Raw genomic sequence first — 21726 nt, 5'->3', positions numbered from 1 at the left:
ATATATATATATATATATATATATATATATATATATATATAATCTCCTAGGGCAGTGATGGCGAACCTTTTGAGCTCGGCGTGTCAGCATTTTGAAAAACCCTAACTTAACTCTGGTGCCGAGTCACATATAGAAATTTTTTGATATTTGCAACCGTAGTAAAACAAAGACTTATATTTTTTATATTTATTTTATATATTTAAATGCCATTTAACAAAGAAAAATCAACCAAAAAAATGAGTTCGAGTGTCACCTCTGACACGTGTGTCATAGGTTCGCCTTCACTGTCCTAGGGTGAGGATTAAAAAAAGAATTTAAATAAAAATCATTCAAATTGGTTACTTATTAGTCATTCTGGTAAGAAGCTTGACAGGAAGGAGACCAACATAATTTGTTGAAGACAAATACTTAAATCACTGATAAAGTTCCATCATGTGTAGTTACTTGTCCCCCTGAGCCAGAAGACCATTCCAATCTGGCCAGTTAAAACAAGGCTAGGTTACTGTTTATTGGATCATGTGCCTGTTGTACATAGCGTCATCTCCACCTTCATAAAAAAAAGGCTCCTTGGGCCCTGCTTCATCCCCTCTCCCATCTGTTTGCAGGTTCCTGGCCGACCACTTGCTCCTCTCCCCTCACACTAAGGGGTTTTTGGAGGGCAAAGTCTTGGGACCTCTTCTTTCTGACTTTAAACCAGGACCTAATAAGATGTCAGTTTGGGTATGATTTCTTTAGTGAAGACTTTGTTGTTTTGGTTGTTTATTAAGTCTCAGTTTAATGGATTCAATAGATGGTTGTTTGTTCAGGAAAAAATATGAAAAAAAAATTTGGTTCAGTTTGGGGCTTAGCACACGTATGTGCTTATTTTGGGTTTTGGTTCAGGTTTCCACTGAAGCCCTGGATTAAAATTTTTGACAACTTGCAGAATTGGTCAATAGTTGCAAGCTTTCCTTTTCCTGTTCCACTCCTAGTTGGTTATCTCTGGCCTCAGAGGATAGAGCAGGGCCTCTGCTCACACACTCCTGGGTTCAAATTCCAGTTCTGCCACTTAGTAGCTAATTACCATCTCAAGACCCATTGTTTTTGGTTTTTTTCTAATCTATTAAATGGGAGAAAAGTGCAATTTAGTCCTTAATAGGATTAGGTAAGACAATACTGACACAATGTAGCATCTCATTCTATTGCTCTTTTTCACCCTGATGATTTTCTATGAAAATTCCAGAAAACAAAACAATAGCTACAACTCTTTCCTCTAGCCCATCTCATTATGATAATAGCAACCAATTTAATGCTTGTTGGTTGAAAGGGTGTTGGAAGCAGGGGTATTGTGTAAGCGGGGATTTCCCTGCAGCTGAAGTGGAGAATGAGTGGCTTGGAGAGTCTCAAGCTTTGAGGTCTTCAGTGAGCCGGGGCAGATTAGCTCTGCAGGCTGGACCGTCAGGAGCCACTGGGCTCAGGCCAGGCTGACCCCAAAAGGAAGTCAGCTAAAACATGCTGGAGGAAAGTAAGTGCAAAAGCAAATATTTAGGCCCAGCCAGGCATGGCTCAGTGGTTGAGCATCGACCTATGAACCAGGAGGTCACGGTTCGATTACTGGTCAGGGCACATGCCTGGGTTACAGGCTCGATCCCCCGTGTGGGGCGTCCAGGAGGCAGCTGAACAATGATTCTCTCTCACCATTGATGTTTCTCTCTCTCTCCCCTCTCTAACATGAATAAAAAAATGTTTTAAAAAGTAAATATTTAGCGAAATAAAAGAGTGTGGGTTAATTATAGATATGATAATGTAATTGAAAGAACATTTACTTTTAAAGAATAGGTACATGCATCACGATAATAATATTATGATAAATAAGGCCAATAATTGTGCATTAACAGATACAAAATCAGTAACATATTGTTCTTGGGAATCCTGCATGCCCATTAAAGATATTGCCTCCCCCGTCTACCTCCCTGAAGCCCTACTGGGAAGGGTAAGTAGAGAGTAAGAACTCTGAACATCCAGAGAGCTCCTGTCCTTTTGGTGGTTTCCCTAGGTGCTCCTTCCTGTCTGGGTAGAGGGACTGAGACAGCCCTCACACCATCAGCTTAGCCCCAGACTGCATTATTACTAAGTTTCTTCACACAGAGAAACAACACAAATGTAGAGTTAGGAGACAAAGCTAGGGAAGGCAAAGCATGTTACAACCCCAGTGTTCTGTTCCCATCACACCTCATTCTGTTCCATCCTCAGCTGGCTGGGAAGGGGGCCTCTAAGCACATAATTCAAGTTATGCTCTGAGTGGCAATCTATGCCAGCAGGGAGGAGAGAGAGGAGGCAGGGCAGAGGGGTGTCCTGGACCAGGAGAGGTGGGGCTGGAGGCAGGATACAGGGCGAGGGAGGCCACGGAAGAAAGGGTTTGGGACTCCCTCCCTCTGTATTAACGCCCTCCCTAATAAACAGAAACCCAATGAACAGAACCCCAGGTTCTGGCTGGGGTCTCCTTCCTGAACCCCAGGTGCACGCAACTCGTGGGAAGGTCTGGCTTACTGTGTCACCGAGCCTGCCCACTCTGCTCTTCCAGGTGCCATGGGTTAGTCACAAAAGGAAATTCCACAGGCAGTGCCTAGCTCCGAGAGTGAGCAGCCCCTCTTAAAAACACGACCTTAGAGACAGCCTTTCCCTGGCGGAGGCTTTTTCAGGGCTGTGTTTTCCGGTTCCTTTATGTTGGATGGTCACAGCCCATGCCAGTCCCCAGTGCGGTGCCCACAAGATGGTGCTGAGCCCACACAAAGAAACGCTCTTGTGTTCCAGGGAGCCGGGAATCCAGCCCCCGAAATCATTCTCCACATGGGCCGATGAGTAAGCGTCACTTCCAAATAAACAGACACCGGCTGTTTTCGATAACAAAGAGCAAAGTGCGTGCTTGTTGGTGGAGCGTGCACTCTAACTCGTCTTGATTTGCCATAAATGGATTCTAGAGATTCTTCAGATCAGGGGTGGGGACCACTCCACCCAGTGCGGGAATTTCCTCCTGAGAGGAGCAGTATTCACTGGGGACAATCAAGGCGCCCTGAACAGTCACCTCTGCCACACAACACCGCTTTGAACATTTACTCTGTGTATCGTACCCTGGGCTGCGCACCACACATTCCTTCAACTAGTCCCCGGTAAAAAGAATGTTACTGACAGAAGGAACTTTACAGGATTTTTATTCCAATCCTTTCATTTCCGAGATGAGAACATCAAAGCACAGAGAAGTTAAATGACTTGCCTAAGATTCCATGTGTGACCAAAACATGTGTCTCGATTTCTGGTTCCACACGCCTTCCTAGACCCTCCTCCTCCAATGGCCGGCTAACCCCCTTGTTTTCTTTTTCCTCTTTCACTTCCAGTCTTCCAAGGCTGACATTTTTAACCGAAACTCAAAACTCCCTTCTTTATTCTGGTTAAATTTTATCCTGTTCATTTAGTCCGTTATCTCCAGGCTGATAATGTCAATTCTATCTTAAAATATATCTACTGATTCCTTCGACAGGTTATGCTCATTTCTGCTCTAGAAACTTCCAGGTAAGATTAGGATGGTGATGTCTGTGACAAAAAGGCATGACTGTTCTCTATGCTCACCTCCCACTCAGATCATTATTTCAAGATCAAGGACTGTTATACTAATGACAACTTGGAAAATATTTTTAAACCGATTAGAATAAAAAAAAATAAAGCCTTGGTTTCATCTTTAAAGAGGAAGGGGGTTGAATCCACATTAGCAGGAAGTGACCCTGTGAGGAGCAGCTGGGGCCATGCCAATACATTCATATGTTTGGAACTGAGATGCTGAGACCACAGGGTGAGTGAGTGCTCGCACTAAAACCCATGAAACGTTAAGAGCTGCTGAAAACAAAATGACTGGGAATAACCTCAGAGTAAAAGAACAAGATGTCAAGTTCCCGGGAGCTGACCTGTGGTCCTTGGGCTGGTCCTTGAGCTGATCTGTGGTCCTTGGGCTGGTCCTTGGTCACAGGTGACCGGATCTAACCCCTGACGAGCCACATTCTCTCTTTTTATTGCTTCAGGAAGCACAGCAAGCCTCTAATTTTCTGACCACTCTTCTCCATCCCTACATCCTCCCTAACTAGCTCATGCCGTTTGTTTTTCTGGGGCTCTTATCCCAGCATCCTCGTACCCTACCTCAGCAGGGAGTTCAGACAGTCTGCAGTGGCCCAGTGCCCACATCCACGTCCCCAGCAGAACATGACCTTCCCCAAGGCCAATTTCCTGGACCCAAGCACCAAACAAAGGCAAGAGTAGCTGTCCGTATTCCTGTTTAACCTTTGCCATTTACAAATCCCTTTCATGCTCACCATTGCTTTTCTACCTCACGAACACCTGTCCTTATTCCTGTTTAACCCTCTACCATTCACAAATCATTTGCATGCACACCATGTCATTTTCTTTCTCACGACACCCCTATGAACTGTGAAATATTTCCATTTCAAAGATGAAGACACTGAGGCTCAAAGAAATGAAGCCAAACCCCAAACACCACATAGCTTGTCATTGGCAGGGTTGGGTTTTCACCCCCCTGGTCTTGTGACTTTGGGTCACAAACTTTTCCCAGCACACTTAAAGGAGACGACGTTTATGTGATTTCACATGTTAGTAGACATAAGTCACCAATCTCATCTTTTGATATGTTTTATGGTTGTGCTTGTTTTATACCAAATTTCATGCCAATAAGTGTGGTTGTGCTTGTTTTATACCAAATTTCATGCCAATAAGTGTATTTGTATTTGCCATTCAAAAAAAACACACCATATATATATATATATATATATATATATTTTTTTTTTACCAATAAAGCCGGCTTTTCCTGGTCAGTCTATTCATCATTAACACACTGCTGGCTAGGTGATCATCTGCACATTCCACTTTGTGAACTCTGCCGTCCTGAGTTACCTGACTGCACAGCATTGTGCTGAATCCACGCTGTAAAATGGGAATGACTCCTAAGATGATTACTGTCGTACTTAGATGAAGCAATGACTATCGAGACTTTAGCTATCAGATGTTCAATTGATGATATTACTCACATACATACATATGACCAGTATATACTACTGCTACCTCTTCATTACATTCATTACAACCAAATACTTTTGTTTTCTTAACAAGTGTCTGATGAGGTATAAGGTAGCAAGGTCCAATAACTCAGAAAAGCAGAAAAACTATTTCATCCGCTTGGCCTGTTTAATTCTTTAGTTCTTCCCACGTTCAGCAATCTCTGGAGTCCACAATCCAGAGGAGAAAACAGACAAGCAGCCTTAACGGCCCCTCCCTAATGACTGAACCGCTCTAGCGAGAGTGCCCACTGCTCTGGAGGAGGCAGCTTAAACTGAGTTTGGGGAAAGGGTCAGAAAAAAAAGAGGTGGAACTGAGTCTTGAAATATAGGGAGCATAAGAGAAATAAGTCACACAGAGAAAGACAAATACCGTATGATTTCACTTATATGTGGAATCTAAAAACAAAATAAACGAACAAAACAAAAACAGACGACTCACAGAGACAGAGAACAGACTGATGGCTGCCAGATGGGAGAGGGATTGGGGGGTTGGGTGAAAAAGGTGAAGGGATTAAGAAGCGCAAATCGGTAGTTACAAAACAGTCAGGGGGTGTAAAGTATAGCATAGAGAATATGGTCAATAATATTGTAATAACTTGTATGGTGCCAGGTGCGTACTTGAAATATTTGGGGGATTACTTTGTAAAGTATACGATTGTCTACCCACTATGCTGTACACCTGAAACTAATACAAAATAATATTGACTGTAAACTGTAATTGAGAAAAAAATTTAGTTTTGTGGTACCACCCCAGACTGGCTGAATCGGAATAGCCAGGAGTACGGCCCCAGAAAGCCACGTTTAGCAAGTTCCCAGGCGCTTCTGAGTCAAGGCTAGGTTTGGACACCGTATCAGTTTCCTGCGGCTGCCATAACACATTGCCATAGACTTGGTGACTCAAAACAACACAAAGTTATTCTCTCACAGTTCTGGAGGCCAGAAGTCCAAAGTCAAGGTGCCTGTAGGGCCGTGCTCTGCTGGAAGGTCTGGGACAATCCTTCCTTGCCTCTTCCAGCTCCTGATGGATCCAGGAGTTCCTTGGCTCGAGGCTGCACAACGCCAATCTCTGCCTCCATCTCCACATGGCCTTCTCCTCGTTATGCGTCTTTCCTCTGCGTGTTTCTCACAGGGCCCGCCCCATAATCCAGAATGGACTCATCTCAAGATCCTTAACTAACTTACCTCTGCAAAAGGCTTTTTTTCCAAATAAGGTCCATTCATAGCTTTGGGACCTATCTTTTGGGATGGCCACCATTCAACCACTGCCTATACCATGGCAGCAGTTCATCTGGATGAGTGTGAGAGGGGATGAGGATGCAGAGGTCCCAGCTAAGCTCCCTGACAGTGGCAGGGAGAGAGGAAGAAAGGGGGAGAGAGCCATTCAGGACTACTCAGACCCACAGCTACATGTCCAAGTCTCAGGGCACATAGAATTACTATATGCGGGATGCAAAAAATCACCACAACCATAAATTAACAAAATGCTAGACTATGTTACCCTCAAAATATAGGGGAGAGCTTTTTCTTTTTAAAATTCTCACCGGAGGATATTTTTCCCATTGCTTTTCAGAGTAGAAGGGAGGGAGGGAGGGAAAAAGAGAGAAACAGAGACTAGTTGCCTCCTGCACATGCCCCTACTGGGGACAGGGAGTGAACCTGTTAACTCATGTACGCCCTTTACCGGGAATCGAACCCTCAACCCTTTGGTGAGAGGGGTGACGCTTCAACCCAACCACTGAGCCCCACTGGCCAGGGCTAGGTGAGAGCTTTGAAGGGCTGAAAAGGCTTTTAGTTATTTCACTTTCTAAAATAAATTAATTTTATATGAAGTTAGGATTTCATCCTTATGGTGAGGACACTTTCTCCTCACCACCCCAGCAGCTTCCAGTCCAGACAAGTCACTGTGGTAGCATGCGATTGGCTATTTCTGCCTTTCAAATTGTTTCCTTAGGAGCAGGCAATATTTTTGGTCACCAATGTTAAAGAAGGTCCCGTTACACCTCCCTTCTCACCACCCACTAGGGGCCCCAAATCTTCACTGAGAGTGGATCACCCCTCATTTTTACATTGATTCATGTACTACCATTAAAGTCCTACAGTATAATTATTTGTGTCAGTTCCCAGACTTGCAAAGGTCTTCTGTCCTCTCACAAAGGAATTGCCCTGCTTGGCAACAAGGTTTGCAGGCCAGAAGGCCAGTGGGTGGAGGGAAGGGTGGAAAGGAATCAGGTTCTATGTTGAAGTTAAAGTCACAGGCAGGGAACAACAGCTTTCAGAATCAGATTCCTGGTGATTTCATCATACGTCCCTACAGTATAATGTAAAGGGCACACCCCCAACCCCTACCCCATAAGACTGTCCCAAAGCACCCCTTTGCTAGCAATCTGCAGGGACCAGTCTCTAGGCCAGTCTGTCTCTGTGTTTGACCACAGCATCCACAGCAGAGCTCCCCGAACATTAACATGCATGAGTCAGCTGGGGATTATAAGTGCATTTTCTGACACAGTGGGTCAGGTATGTGTGGCCCATCTTCATTTATGTCAGGGGGGAGGAAACCAAGGTTCCTTACCTGCTGCTGAAATGATAGCTATAATGGTGGTGATGATGCCAATGACAACAAACGCTAATATTTACTGAACACTTTCCACGTGCCACACCCTGGGTTAAGTGCTTTACAGACATTACGACTCCCTATGGCACCAAGAGAGCTGAGGAAAATGGGAGTGGTTAAAAGATGTTTAGTAGAAAAAAAGGAAACATATTATAAATTCCAGGATGTGCAGGATGTCAATCAAGTGTCACCAGAGAGAGAGGACGATTCTCACATTGTCCCAGTCCAGGACTAGTTCGGAAGTTCTAAGTGCTTGATATTCCAGAAAGCATCCTTGGGCCAAACAGGTCAATAGCACAGACCAGGTATATTAAGATATAAGAGGCCCGGTGCACAAATTTGTGCACCTGTGGGGTCCCTTTGCCTGGCCTGCGGGGATTGGACCAAAACTGGCTCTCTGACATCCCCCAAGGGGTCCCAGGTTGCGAGAGGGTGGTTCTCGGGTGACGCACCGCAGAATCGGGCTCCCTCCTCTCTGGTTCTGGGTGTGTCACCCGAGAACCACAACTGCCAAGTCACCACAGCTCAGTAGCTCCTGCATTGTCTGCCCCTTGGTGGTCAGTGTGTGTCATAGCTACTGGTTAGCTGGTCGCTTAGGCTTTTATATATATAGATGCCTGCTGTCTTTTGGTGCCATCCAGGTTAACCTCTGTGGGCTTGGCTCCATTCAGCTACCTTGGGAGTGACATGCCCACATAGGGAGGGCTTCCTTTGGTGGGCTCCTCTGTTCCATCCTGGGATGGGCACACTCAGCCCTGTGCAGCTTAATCAAGGCTACGTCTGATTCTCTCCAGGTGTCCCCCAGATGTCCTTGGACATACATGCGGTGTTCTGCTGCTGACTCGACTGACAAACCACTTTGCCTGGAGGAGATGGACATGGTTTATATCCAAAGTGGCTTCTTTATTTGCTATGACTATTCCTTGGGCAGGGTCTTGGAGATCGTCAGACCCAACCCTCTGCAGGAAAAGACTGGGCAGGCTGCCACTGAGGAAATCCAGACTGGTGGAGTGAGTCAGATGGTGTAACTCTGTAACTGTCAACTGCTGACCTGTTTCACTCAGCCCCACATTATTTTTCTAAAATTTCATGCCCTCCAGTTTGCCACAATCTAATCACTCTTCTTATACCCAGCCCACAGTGAACATTCATGTCCCCTTCCTGTCCCTGTATGTATCTGAATTTCAGACCCTAATCTATAATAAAATAAGAATAAATCATTTATAACTTTTGTTCTGCTTGTAATATTTCAATATCTATACTATGATTCATTGTTCCCCTAAAATGTAAATGATGAGGTATAAGTATTCAAGCTTTCAAAACAACCATATAACAGTTCTTCAGGACCCCACCAACTGTTCATTCCCATGTCAAACATTTCTTAATACATGAATCCTAGGAGGCAGAGGGGCAAATACCAAACTCTTCACTTTGCTTCAAAAGTCCCTTTAAGGACAGGGCCAGCTCAAGCTTTGAGAAGGACATGATACTCAACTCCTAACCAGCCTCATCCTCTCAGAGGCACCCAGCTCTCATTTTTAAAGGAGGGTTCCATCTTCACTAGCAGGTGATGCAACGAGAAAAGCAGTAATTGCTGAGAATGCGCAGACCTTTCTCAGGAGCTGCTTGCTCGGTCAGAGCATTCCGAGTTGACATCACGCTCCATCATTGCGACACGCAACAACAATGCCAGAAACTAGATCACAGAATTGGAGCATGGACTACTTGGTAGTTGGGACTTCAAACAATGGGGTCAACACAATAAAATGCATCCACCCAGATCACCAATGTCCTCGGGGAATCTTCGAGAAGGGGACAATGGTGGCCAACCCGAGGAAGTAAATTCTGCTCTAGAGAGTGGGGGGGGGGGGAGAGGGGGGGGGAGAGGGCACACAGCTTGGTCTGGAGAGCAGCCTAACATCTCGCGCTGGTGGGGACCCCTTGGAGAAAGGCTGCCTGTTCTGCCTTGTCTCCTCCCCAGCTGTCAGCAAACAGCCCCACATTTGCAGCAGCTTCCCACCTGGTTCCAGGTGCAAAATGTACAGAGATCATTTCTGTGAGCCTGGGCTCTCCTATATTCACCTGAGTCCTCGTACATACTTCCCTTGTACATTTCCTTCTCCCCTGTTTTCCACCATCCCTCCTCCGTGTTTTCTATCTCTTCTCTTCCACCTCCCATTTTTCCAGTTTGAAGCCACTGCTGGCAACACTGCAATCTCTGGAGGGAGGCCAGGCGTGCTTGCGGCTGAGGCAGCCCAGGAATGCGAGACAGCCACCCTGCCTAGGGGTCAGGAGATGCAGGTGACTGGCAGAGCTGTCAGCAGTCCAGGTAGGTCTGACCGACAATGAGAAGCGCAACAGCTTTCCTACCGTGGAAATGCTGCAAAAGCTCCCGCTGGCCACACAAATGGATGCACACCAGTGGTTCTCAACCTTCCTAATGCTGCGACCCTTTAATACAGTTCCTCATGTTGTGGTGACCCCCAACCATAAAATTGTTTTCGTTGCTACTTCATAACTGTAATTTTGCTACTGTTGTGAATCGTCATGTAAATATCTGATATGCAGGATGTATTTTCATTGTTCGCAACCCACAGGTTGAGAACCACTGCTTTAGACAAATGAAATCGACTGGGATAAGTTGTTGGGCGGGGAGAGGGAAGAATATTAACGTTCCAGTTAGCTTTTAATAACTTTACTCCCAAACAAATGTAATTAAAATGAAATGACGGTTTCTGGCCCTAATCAGGTGTCCAAACAGTTACCCTGTTCACCTGTTTTAGAGTGAAATGATCTGGGGGCAGGAGGACCAGGGAGCAATGACATAATAAGTTGTTTAGATTTTAAAAAGTTAAAAATTCCCCAAACAAACCCAAAACCATTCAGATAAAAAACACACACAACAGGCTGTTTAGAAAAATTAGGCTTTAAATATACTGACCTGAAAACAATCTAAAGAACAGGCTGTTCTGTAGAGCAGCTCGAGTTTCTGCTTGTGCTTTCATTTTAGAAAACAAACACTCAGACGCCACAGTGGGAGGAGCTCCACATGGGGATTCAAACTCACAGAAAATGGCCCCCGGGTCGGAAACTGAACACAACCAACAGGGCACTGGACGGACTCTCTGGGAATACAGGCCCCTTACCTTTCACAAGAGTCATTATCTAGGGACAGAGATAACTCCCTCCCCCCACCAGTAACATAAATCATGGTCTCCAAAGTGTTTGCTGGACGCCACAGTGACTAATCACCCCACTTTTGTCCTCCCTGCTCAGGGAACCTCCTGGGGGGCAAACAGGTCATTTTAAAAGCAAGGTAGCTGCTGGGTTTGGAGGTAAGACTCCCATTCAAACTAATAAGAGAGAAAAAAAAAAAGACCTCAAAAAGTATTTCCTAAAGTACAGAGAAGTGTAAATCATCTTATCAGAAACTCATATCGTTAAATAGAGAAGAAAGTATTAAAATAGATCAGTCAGATGTGGCAAAAAGCTCTTGGTTATTTTTAAATGTCAAAATCAAAAACAAATATTAGGCGTATTAAATACACAACAAACAGACCCTGGCCAGGTGACTCAGTTGGTTGAAGCGCCATCCCGTACACCAAAAGGTTGCAGGTTCAATTCCTGGTCAGGGTGCGTACAGGAGGCAACCGATCGATGTCTCTCTCTCTCTCTCTCAAATCAATAAAAAACAAAACAAAAATAAAAACATATCCATGGATAAGGATTAAAAATATATACACATGCAACAAACAGGATGAGTGTAATAGTAATAATTTTCTAGTTTATAAGTTCGTAATTTTAGGGTGAACTTTTAGAGTGACATATTCAGGGTCAGACTGGACCATTTAGGTAGCCACCTCCCCGTGTGTGTGTGACATAGATAAACTTACCCCATATTCCTTCTGTACTCCATCCATAGGAATGACGCATGTTACTGATAACCAGCTTGTACTTTGATTAACACTTGTGATGACGTATGTTACTGACAGCCACTTGGACTGTCGTGGGCCAGAACAGACTTAAAAAATGGGTCCCCGAATCAGACATCAATCAACGTCCCATATACTCTTACTGGGACAATGAGAAACTCACTTTGTAGTCTATATTCATTTAGGGGGGGGAAATGTTCTCTCGGGAAATTTACGGTGCTTCTGTGCAAAAAGTCAACCTACAGCGTGTAAGTGGCTCAAGAAACTCCAGAATTGCTCGACCTTGACTGGAAAAAAATGTTTAACCCAATTTATTAGCATAGCGCTCGGGGTAGGCCAGTTCTCTAACTTGTGAGTAAAACCCCATCCGGGGCTTCATTTCACTGCCACGTCATCGCTTTTTCCGTCTATCCTAGTGCCTTCTGCTTCCGCAAAATGGTCCTCCCTTCCTCTCCCTTTAAGGCAAAGGTGGAACTCATATAAGTCCAAGCAAAGGGCAGAACACACCACAGGCACCCAGGCTGCAGGGGTGACTGTGGCCACTGTGACACTGTTTCCACCGATGAGCATCAGAGACGGCAGTGAGCCCTCGAGAAACTGCTCTCTGAGTTCATGGCAGGGACTACAGGACCAGATAAACCGGCATGAAGCAGGGACAGACCAGAATGCTGAGTAAGTTTGTAAAAAGGAAATCTCACTTTGGTCTAGGAGCGAATCAGCATTCTGTTAGAGCTAATCAGAAACCTCCAAGCTTAAAATGAAGATGCACGTAAGCTGGGGACGCCCGAGATTCGAACGCGAGCCTCTCATGCCTGGTAAGGTAATACATTCAGCTCTGTGCTTACTGAATTGCTGGCCTTCTGATCTAACTGTAATCAACTCTACAAATAACCAGAAGTTGTTCTGACGCGGGAACAGGAAGAAGAACACAAACAAAACGGGGCCTAGAAACGCTAGTCAACGCACAAAGCAGGAAGTGACAGCTCATCTCCACCTGGCTAGCACACAGCGTGCCTTCACCGCTGCTGAAACAGCCCCAGGATGCCCCTCCAGGAGGTAAACCGTCACTGGATTTCTCTCGAAAACGCACCCCGGGCTGAACATGGCTCAAGGCAGTAGCCAGCAAACTGGGTTGTGCAAGCTGGGTCTTCTTCCTCACCCTCCCTGAGAATGTGTTTAATTCCTTTCACAATTAAATGAGTGTATGGCTTAGTAATTTTCACTTAAATGAAAGGAAAAATGCTTTAACAAAATAGGAAAGAGCCCTCTGCTGCTCCCAGTTTAAAAAGACATTTTCTTTACCACCTTAAATGGCAGCCATCCCAGAGCTTCGGCGGTTCAGCAGGACGGAAGTCTGCGTCGCGGTGTCCACTGAGGCTGCGAGAAGCCCTCTCCAGCGGGACAGGCAGCCCCTCCAAGCTCTGTTGGCAGACGGCCACCTCCCGCTCTCCTGATAACCTGCCTTAGGACGGGACCTGCCTGTTTCTGCACAGCGTACGGGACTGGGTACAGGACACTGGGTTCTGCTCCCAGTTGCCCACTAACTGTGTGACCTTGGGCAAGTCCTCTGACTTCCCGGGAATCCCGTTTCCCAATCTGGACTGTGAGGAGGTTGGGCTAGTTTATGTCTCAGGTTCTTTGTAGCCATAAAATGTGAAAACCGTGATTCCCCACCTCCCATTTTGCTACCTTTTGATTGACTCCCAGCTACGTCTGGCTAGTACTAGGGCACCCACGAGGACAGTCAGAGGAAATCTTGAAATGGGGACCACAGAAGGCCTCAGATGTGGATTTTATCTGCTTTTTCTGCTGGAGAGGAAAGAAAGTACTGCTGGAAGGAACCTTAGCCATCATTGAGCCAAACCTCTGGTGACAGGTGAGGAAACCACGCCAGCAAAATTCCTCGACTTTCTTTCCCAAGGTTGCAGATCAGGCAAGGGAGCAAGTCCAGGCCTCCCGGCTGCTCTCTCACACAGAGGTCTTTTCACCTCCCTCCGCAGGGCCTCAGAGGGTAATCGACAAACACTTACCCAACAGCTCTGGGCAATACCCCAAGGAACTCTTTTAAACTTTCAACTGGCCTGGCCACTCCGGGAACACTTAGACAGGCATAGGGACAGCAACAGCTCTAGTGAGACACAAACTGGCTGATTTTATCAGTGCAGAAATCCGTTAGCCTTCCTACTGAAAGAAAAGCTTGCAGCAGCACCTAGCTGGTAGATAAGGGCCTGTGAGGGAGATAGGAGGCCTCACGAGGGTGGGGTCCTGCTCTGGTACCTGGCACAGAGCGTTGATATTTACTGGACAGATTCGAGTCTGCACGATACCTCCGCTCCACTTGCTTCTTGTAAAAAAATCTGAGCTTAGAATAACACCGGAGACCAGGGTCTCTAAGCCTGTAACCCAGCAGTTCTCAACCTGTGGGTCGAGACCCCTTTGGGGGTCGAATGACCCTTTCACAGGGGTCACCTAAGACCATCGGAAAACACATATATAATTACATATTGTTTTTGTGATTAATCACTATGCTTTAATTATGTTCAATTTGTAACAATGAAAATACATCCTGCATATCAGATATTTACATGACGATTCATAACAGTAGCAAAATTACAGTTATGAAGTAGCAACAAAAATAATTTTATGGTTGGGGGTCACCACAACATGAGGAACTGTATTAAAGGGTCGCAGCATTAGGAAGGTTGAGAACCACTGCTCTAACCTAAAAGCAGAAACAATGACCTACTGCATACTCTCAGTACGTGGCTGGGAAACCACCCGGGGTTGGAGAGAAGAGGCAGGACTTTGGAGTCAGATAAAACCCAGGATGTGAAAATCTCACATTGGCCGCATCACGGAGCCTCTCCGCCGCGAGTCCACCACACCCGGTTACCCCGAGTTTCTAATAAGATGGCCGGGATAATGCACACAAGGTGCAGAGCCGACTCCAGGAAAGTCAGTCTGCCTTCTCCTCTCGGGAGCTATGGGTATAAACCCTGTTTCTAGGCCAGGCAAAGCTCCAGGCCACTGGCATCCTCTTCCAAGAGAAGCGACCATCGACGGATGCCAACAATGTTACAAAATGGCTCAGTATCGTTTTAATAAATATATTCCCATTAAGTCATCCGATTTTTCAAACACGTACAAGAAGCATAAAACACAATTCAATATATACAAGTAAACAGGTTTTACATCCTCCATACATAGCTTAGACACCAAACATACATGTATGTCTCAACCTTTTCTTGTGAGTAAGCAGAGAGCTAGGACTAGGAGGGAAAAAATTATTTTCTCATCTCACAAAATGAGGTTGGGATAGATGAACAACGTGAACTACTAGCCTCAAAATTACATGATCCCAAGATGCAGAGAATGAGGGAACTACGATATAATGACAGATGTTTATTGACCAGAAGACACAGACTCGAGAGATAAATGCACTGAAATGTTTTAATGGCATGACTGTACAATGTTGCTGCCATTAAATATATTACTGGTAACAACAGTTATTGTTAAGGGCCGCTGGCAAAAACACTCGGTTTAAATATGTCGGCGAAGGCAGAGCCACGCCCTGGGGGCGGACCTAATCAAGAGATTGGGACGCCACTCAGTTTGACCTTCCCGCCCAGTGTTAAGGGGGTGGATCTCATGATGTCGCCAGGAACTCAAGGCCCACCCAGATGTGATATAGCTTCCTGTTATTCGAGTATAAATAAATCTGCTTGCGGTGCTGATGCTCTCTGCGTCTGTCCCTCCATCAGAGGGCAGACGCCACACCCAGGCCCAGCTTTCGCTCTATTTCTGTCTCAGTCTTGTGTTTTTTTCATTTTTCCTTAAACCTCATCGTGTTCTAATCAAGATTCATCAACCCCCGTGTTCTCTCTCTCTGCGCTGGTCATGGGAAGAGAGAACCCCCATTCATAGTTATAGCTACATTGGTTTTGCAAACTCTGAGCATAGGGCGAGGGTCTCGCTACTCACTCCATAGGAAAGCAAGCTGATCTGCGGGCTGTGCGTTGCCCAGTACTGCTATAGGTACACTGCAGACAGTGAAGGTGGGTGTGATAATGCCGCCATTCCTTAATTATCTGGGTCCGATCATTTTTATCTTATTACGAATATAATCCATAAACATTATGATACAAATACCGAACTTTTGAGCATAGAAGGTCTCTAATAGAAATTGGAGTTGAAATCAGCATATCAAGTCTCAAGTTTATCCTTTCCTAGCATGTGCATTTGTTAATCTTCATCACAACAGTGATCCTTTAAAATGAAAATTCCCATGGGCCCCACCCTAAATCGACTGAATCAGAATCTCTGGGCCAGGGGTCTGGAAACCTACATTTTAGCAAGTTCCTCAGGTTGATTCTTATCCATATTAAACTGTAAGCCACCTGAACTATCAAGGATAGATGAGCGATGGTGAGAGGTACGCTCTTTCTATGATAAAACTAACACATTAAAATGAGTCATAAAGATAAGGCTTTGTGTATAGATGTACATTATGCAGAAATTTGCATACACACAGGAGGTTGTCAAGGGAAGGGAATCAACATTTACTAATTGCCTGCGATAGTATAGCTCTTGACCAAATTTTAGTATATGATTCAATCTTCAAAATAACCCTATTTGGATGAAAAAAGTTAAGGCTTAGGCAGAGTAACTTTTCTGAAGTCACAAGCCTGGGACAGGGCCCAGCACGGTTGTGAAACTAGATTTATCTGGCCCAGTCTTCTCATTCTATTGTATTAAGCTCATATGCCTATGAAAGCACACACACACACTCATGTCATAAGATAGCCATATCGTAAAAAGGCATAGGAATTAAATTATTTTTAGAACTTTTTTGCATTTTGAAATGTAGTTTTAAAGAACTTACAATATCAACGAATATTCTTTGGTCTATCTGCTGACAACAGAATAAAGGGTATGACTACTACCAAAACCACATTTAGCAGCCTGAATGTTAGTAACCAGAAGTGTGTTTTGAGGTTTGCTGGGGTCAAACTTAACAGCGATTCTTGATTTGCTCAAGCTACAAATTTTTGCAAATGAAACATCTTCATATTCATTCTGTAAGTCGTATTACCTTACAAAGGAAAACGCCAACGAACATGGTTTAGCACATGTCAATCCAATGACCATTCCGGGCCTCCCCTCCCCTTCCAGCATCTGACATTCCAGGTCCCTTCCACTGGGAAACCCCCTTCTGCTGGCTCTGGAGTCATGTTCTCCCGTGGTTCTTCCTTGCTCTTTTGCCAAAATTCTCTCTAGATCCTGCCTAGGTCCTTCCTTCTTTTCTCATAAGGCTCCATCCTCAACTTCTGCCTCCATACAGTCTTTCTGAAAACAATCTCTTCTCCCACCTCTTGACTTATTTGTATTGCAAGGACTCCCAACCCAGCCCCAGCCTTCCTCTGGAGCACAAAGCCCCCATCTGTCCGGGGGATGCCATATTTCCAACACTTCAAACTCAGCACCTCTAAAACACAGCCTCTCACCTCCCTCCAAGCTTCTTCCGCAGGTATCACTGCTCTGGAAATCTGTTGGCGTTAGCTGTTCCTTCTCCACTGAGAGGGCAGATTGTGTCAATCCTTCCTTTTGCATCAGTTCCTTTCCCATTTCACTGCCATCACCCACTTCAGGCCTCCCCCCATCCTTTCTAACTGGTCTTCCTGTCTCTAGTCTCTGCCCTGCCTTTCCTCCCCATGTCCCCACAGCTACCAAAAGGACACACTCCTCATGTGCAGCCATGATACTCCACTGTCCAAATATCTTCAATGTCTTCTACTGGTTAATCCACTCATACTTCCTAGCTTGGCATTCAAGACCAGTATCATTTGGTACCAAATGTTCTCCAGTTGTATTTCCCACCAGATGCCTCTATAGACCAGTTCTAACTCAACTGGGCTCACTACCTTTCCCTGAATATGCTCCATGCTTTCCCATTCTGCTACTTCTCCTGTCTCAAATGCCTCCTCCTCATCTCTTTGATGGAAACCACATTCTTCAAGGACTTGCTTAAATGTTGTTTTTTTCCTCAAAAAAGAGTCCCCTGACTCCCAGAGGACCTCTTCCTCTTCAAATCACACACACACACACATATATATATATATATATATATATATTGGCATTTACCACGCCGTTATTTTTGTGTATTTTATTTCCTCACCTACAGTACTGTCTGACAGGCCAGGCCTCTGTGGCTCAGTGGTTGAGTGTCGACCTATAAACCAGGAGGTCGCAGTTCAATTCCCAGTCAGGATACAAGCCCGGGTTTTGGGTTTGATCGCCAGTAGGGGGCGTGTAGGAGGCAGCCAATCAAAGATTCTCTCTCATCATTGATGTTTCTATCTCTCTCCCTCTCCCTTTCTCTCTCTGAAATCAATAAAAACATATCAAACACACACACACAAAAGGTCTGAGAGGGAAGGAACCAGATCTTTTTGCTGCTGAATCCTCTGTTCTCTCTAGCACAGTGCCACACTCATAGCAGTTACTCAAGGGGGATTTGCTGCATTACATTTATAGGACTCCTAAAAGTTTGCAAAGCACATTTACATTCAATATCTCATTTGTTCTATTTGGAACTTAAGTTTATTACAGGTAGCATTCAAGACTTACAATCTGATTTCTGTTGCTTAATGCAATTATCGGCACTATCTCTAACTTTGTAACTTCATTATTTTTGTTGTTGTTAATCCTCACCCGAGGATATTTTTCCATTGATTTTTAGGGAGAGTGGAAGAGAGAGGGAAAGACAAAGAGAAACATCAATGTGAGAGAAACATTGACTGGTTGTCTCCGCACGAGCCCTGACCAGGGCCTGGGACGGGGAGGAGCCTGCAACCAAGGTACGGGCTATGGACCAGAATCAAAGCTGGAATCCTTTGGTCCACGGGCCAAGGCTCTATCCACTGAGGCAAACTGGCTAGGACTGTAACTTTGTACCTTTAAATGAAAGTATCTCTTACATTGCTTTACTTTGAACACTCATAGTGCCATGTGGCTTCAAAAGCTAAAAAACAGCATTTTGAGTCAAAGAAAGCCTACTTGCCAGACTGGTTTTTCTCTCTGCCTACAGGTTAAGTGCACAAATGAAAGGCCTCTATAAGCAGATGAGAGTAATGGCAAAATCAAAATTTTAAAGAGAAGAAATTCCTTTCTGAAGATGTTAAGATAAAAAAAAAAAAGATTTTCCTGTCTATCTAGTTGGAATCCTATTTATGGGTCAATCTCCAACATTCTTGGAGTTGCTATTCTAGCATATTAACAATAAAAAACCTCTAACTGTTGAACGATGATTCCTTGCTAAGAGACTGAATATGGCTAATAACAATGATGGTCTTGAACACCCAAGTGCCTTGGAGGAGCTCGATTAACATTTGTTGAATGAACAAGTAAATGAATGAATTCAGAGAAGGCCTTCCTATTTATTGTTTGTAAATTGAAAGTGTAAGTTTTCAGAGATGAATGGAAGGATATGTTAAATCTGAAAAAGTGGGGGAAAGTGCATTGAGGGGCAAGAACTGTGATATGTCAACTCTTCTTGTGATGGATCCTACTCTGGCTGCTGGAGAAGCAGGTGAAGGAGGGGTGAATGTCAGGCACTGCCCGTCTGACTAGGTCTCTTTGGAGTTTAGGTTGCAAGTTCCTTCAGGGCAAGCACTCTGTGGCCCTAGCACTGTGCTCTGCATATAAAATGTGCACCATAAACGTAGTAGGAGATGCAAAGACCTTCATGAGCTGCCTGTGCATGCTGACATTTCAGTCCTTTACATCTATTCTTCCTTACCTCATAGGAATAGTTAAAAATACAACACTTAATCCCGTAACACACTGCCTTGTACTACTTGACAACTGGTAGTTGTTATCATTATCATCTTTGAGGCTTTGTATATGCCTCAAAGGTAGCACTTAATGGACTGTGTTGTCAGTACTTGTCTGCACAGGTTGCAAGTGTCCTGGGGTGGGCTTTTCATCCTTTTACTAGTATGCTCAGTGCCTAGCACGGTGCTCACTCCACAGCAGGCCCTGAGGCTGGTTGCATGACTAAGCAATCGAGGTCCAGGTTCAAGGCCTGCCTCTATCCCAGCCCACTGGGTCACCTTGAAGAGTCACTTAAACTATCTGGGCCTCAGTGATGTCTGTCGGTCCTTCCAGCCTAGAGAAGCTAGCAATCTATAAGGAGACTTACAGAAGCTCCCATGACATCACTGGCAGAACTGAGAGGAGAAACCAGTTCCTGGAGTCTCATTCACTTAGTTCACCCTTCGTCACAGAGGCCTCACACACGTCTCCTTAATCACAATTCGCTTAAATGTCATTGTCACTTTGTGTAATCCCCAACCCTGGTGGATCACTGGCACAAATCACATGCCCCTTGGGAGTCCTTCAGTCCCTTAGAAAAACCATTTCCTCTTTCATGTAGACTTCGGAGACACACAAATTTAGTTACCTCAGGTAGAACGGATCAGCCTCAACAAACTTAGTTTCTCGTGCTTTGGATGAAATCACTTGGAAATCCTTGGTTCTGAGTCCTCCATCTCTTCCACATCAAGATCTAAAAAAAGAAAAGAAAAGCGCAGTGTCTCAAGATTAGCTGCCAGGATTTGATGTGTTGGCAACAATAGTAATTACAATTAGCATTCGCATTGAACACCTACTATAAGTCAAGCACTGAGCAAAGTGATTGACATATGTGACCTCATATAGTCTTTATAATACCCCTGAAGATGGTAGGCATTCCCCTCTTTACAGCCATACTGAAAGAGACTCTGAGAGGTCACAGAATATGCTCAAGGTCACGCAACTAGGTTCTGTTGATCTGGGACTTAAACCCAGGTTCAACTGATTCCAAAGCCTGGGTTATTAACCTGTAAGTCGGGGTTTTAAAAAATTTTTTTGACAAGTGACCCACCGTTTTTAAAAATTATATAAACAAACTCCAAAATGTCAAACATCAAAACAGTGCTTACTCTTACTGTGTGCCATGCATTAAGACCCGATTCTTCTCTATATCTTTTCAAAAATTCCAAGAGTAACCCATTCAACTGATTTCACAATCTTCTAATGGGTCCCTACTCTTCAGAAAAACACCACGCTTAGATACAGCACCTCACTAGAAGTTTCTCTCAAAGCACGCACTAAACCCTCCTATGCTTTTCAACCTTGAGAACCTGACCGAGTAGTTGAGCTTTCTAATTAGGAGGAAAAATCTTTAACCGTTAAAATAGGTATAAGGCACCATAACGCATATCATCTATAACGAATCCTTAAAAGCTATATTCAATTAGGGCCAAAGTCCAGAATGGTATTAATCACTTACCTATAGCAGAGCGGAAGTTATAAAGCGGAATCGCAGATGGACTAAAATCTAAGGTGATTAGTATACACTCTGCAAAAAAGTGGCTAACAGCGGGCGGTTGGGTTGGACCAACTGAGCAGACCTAACTCTACTGCAGAAGTAGGAGGCTGGGATTGCACCCCCCCCCCCGGGGGGGGCAGGGCCCTGCCTTTGCATTTTCCATTCAATTAAAGGGTTTTGGTGTTGAACCAGGGAAATCATCAAGTCTCCGCAGGGTCAGGTCCGGGGTCCGAGTCGCAGTCTGGGGGTGGGGAGGTGCGACTGTCAGCGCAGCGCCCGAGCCTGTTGGACCCGCGCCCAGAACGTCCCTTGGGTGCGCATTTCTCCCCGGCCCCCCGCCCCCCGGCACAGCTGCGCAGTTGGGCCGCTAGTTGCAGCGCAACCTGACCGACTCCGCAGCGGAGCCCCCTCCCCGGCGGCGCAGGCCCGGAGCCCGGGCACCTGCGGGCGCGCGGTCCCTGCAGCGGCTCAGCTCCCGGCGCCGGCGGAGCCCATAGCCCGCGCCAGGCTCCCCAGCCAGGTCTCGATCTCCCCCCGGGGACGGGAGGGACAGGCCGGCCGCGCTCGGAGCCCAGCGCCACCGCCGCGCACGCAGACCCAGCGACTGGCACTTACGGGGTTGGACTCCCCGCCGCGCGCGCGTTCCCGGGGGGTCCATGGCGCTTCCGGACGCGCCTTACGGCCGCGCGCGCACACCGCCCAGAAAATGGACGC

At 45.5% G+C, this 21726-nt stretch overlaps 1 protein-coding gene across 3 annotated transcripts in view; it reads right to left on the bottom strand.

Moving 5' to 3' along the window:
• ZBTB38 (zinc finger and BTB domain containing 38) overlaps positions 1-21726 on the bottom strand; it is an 81729-nt gene that overhangs the window by 27781 nt on the left and 32222 nt on the right. For 2 of the 3 annotated variants that reach the window (XR_002827983.1, XM_023749591.1), the window contains exon 4: positions 20104-20208. The gene's annotated coding sequence lies outside the window, so the exon portion shown is untranslated. Of the gene's footprint in view, positions 1-20103; positions 20209-20973; positions 21347-21726 lie in introns of those variants that run through there. The other variant, XM_006083770.3, reaches the window with a different exon arrangement.

Source organism: Myotis lucifugus, unplaced genomic scaffold, assembly GCF_000147115.1.
Source record: "Myotis lucifugus unplaced genomic scaffold, Myoluc2.0 scaffold_8, whole genome shotgun sequence".
Taxonomy (NCBI): Eukaryota; Metazoa; Chordata; class Mammalia; order Chiroptera; family Vespertilionidae; genus Myotis; species Myotis lucifugus.
The sequence above is the reverse complement of the archived record's forward strand: the minus strand, read 5'-3'. Positions and strand labels throughout refer to the sequence as shown.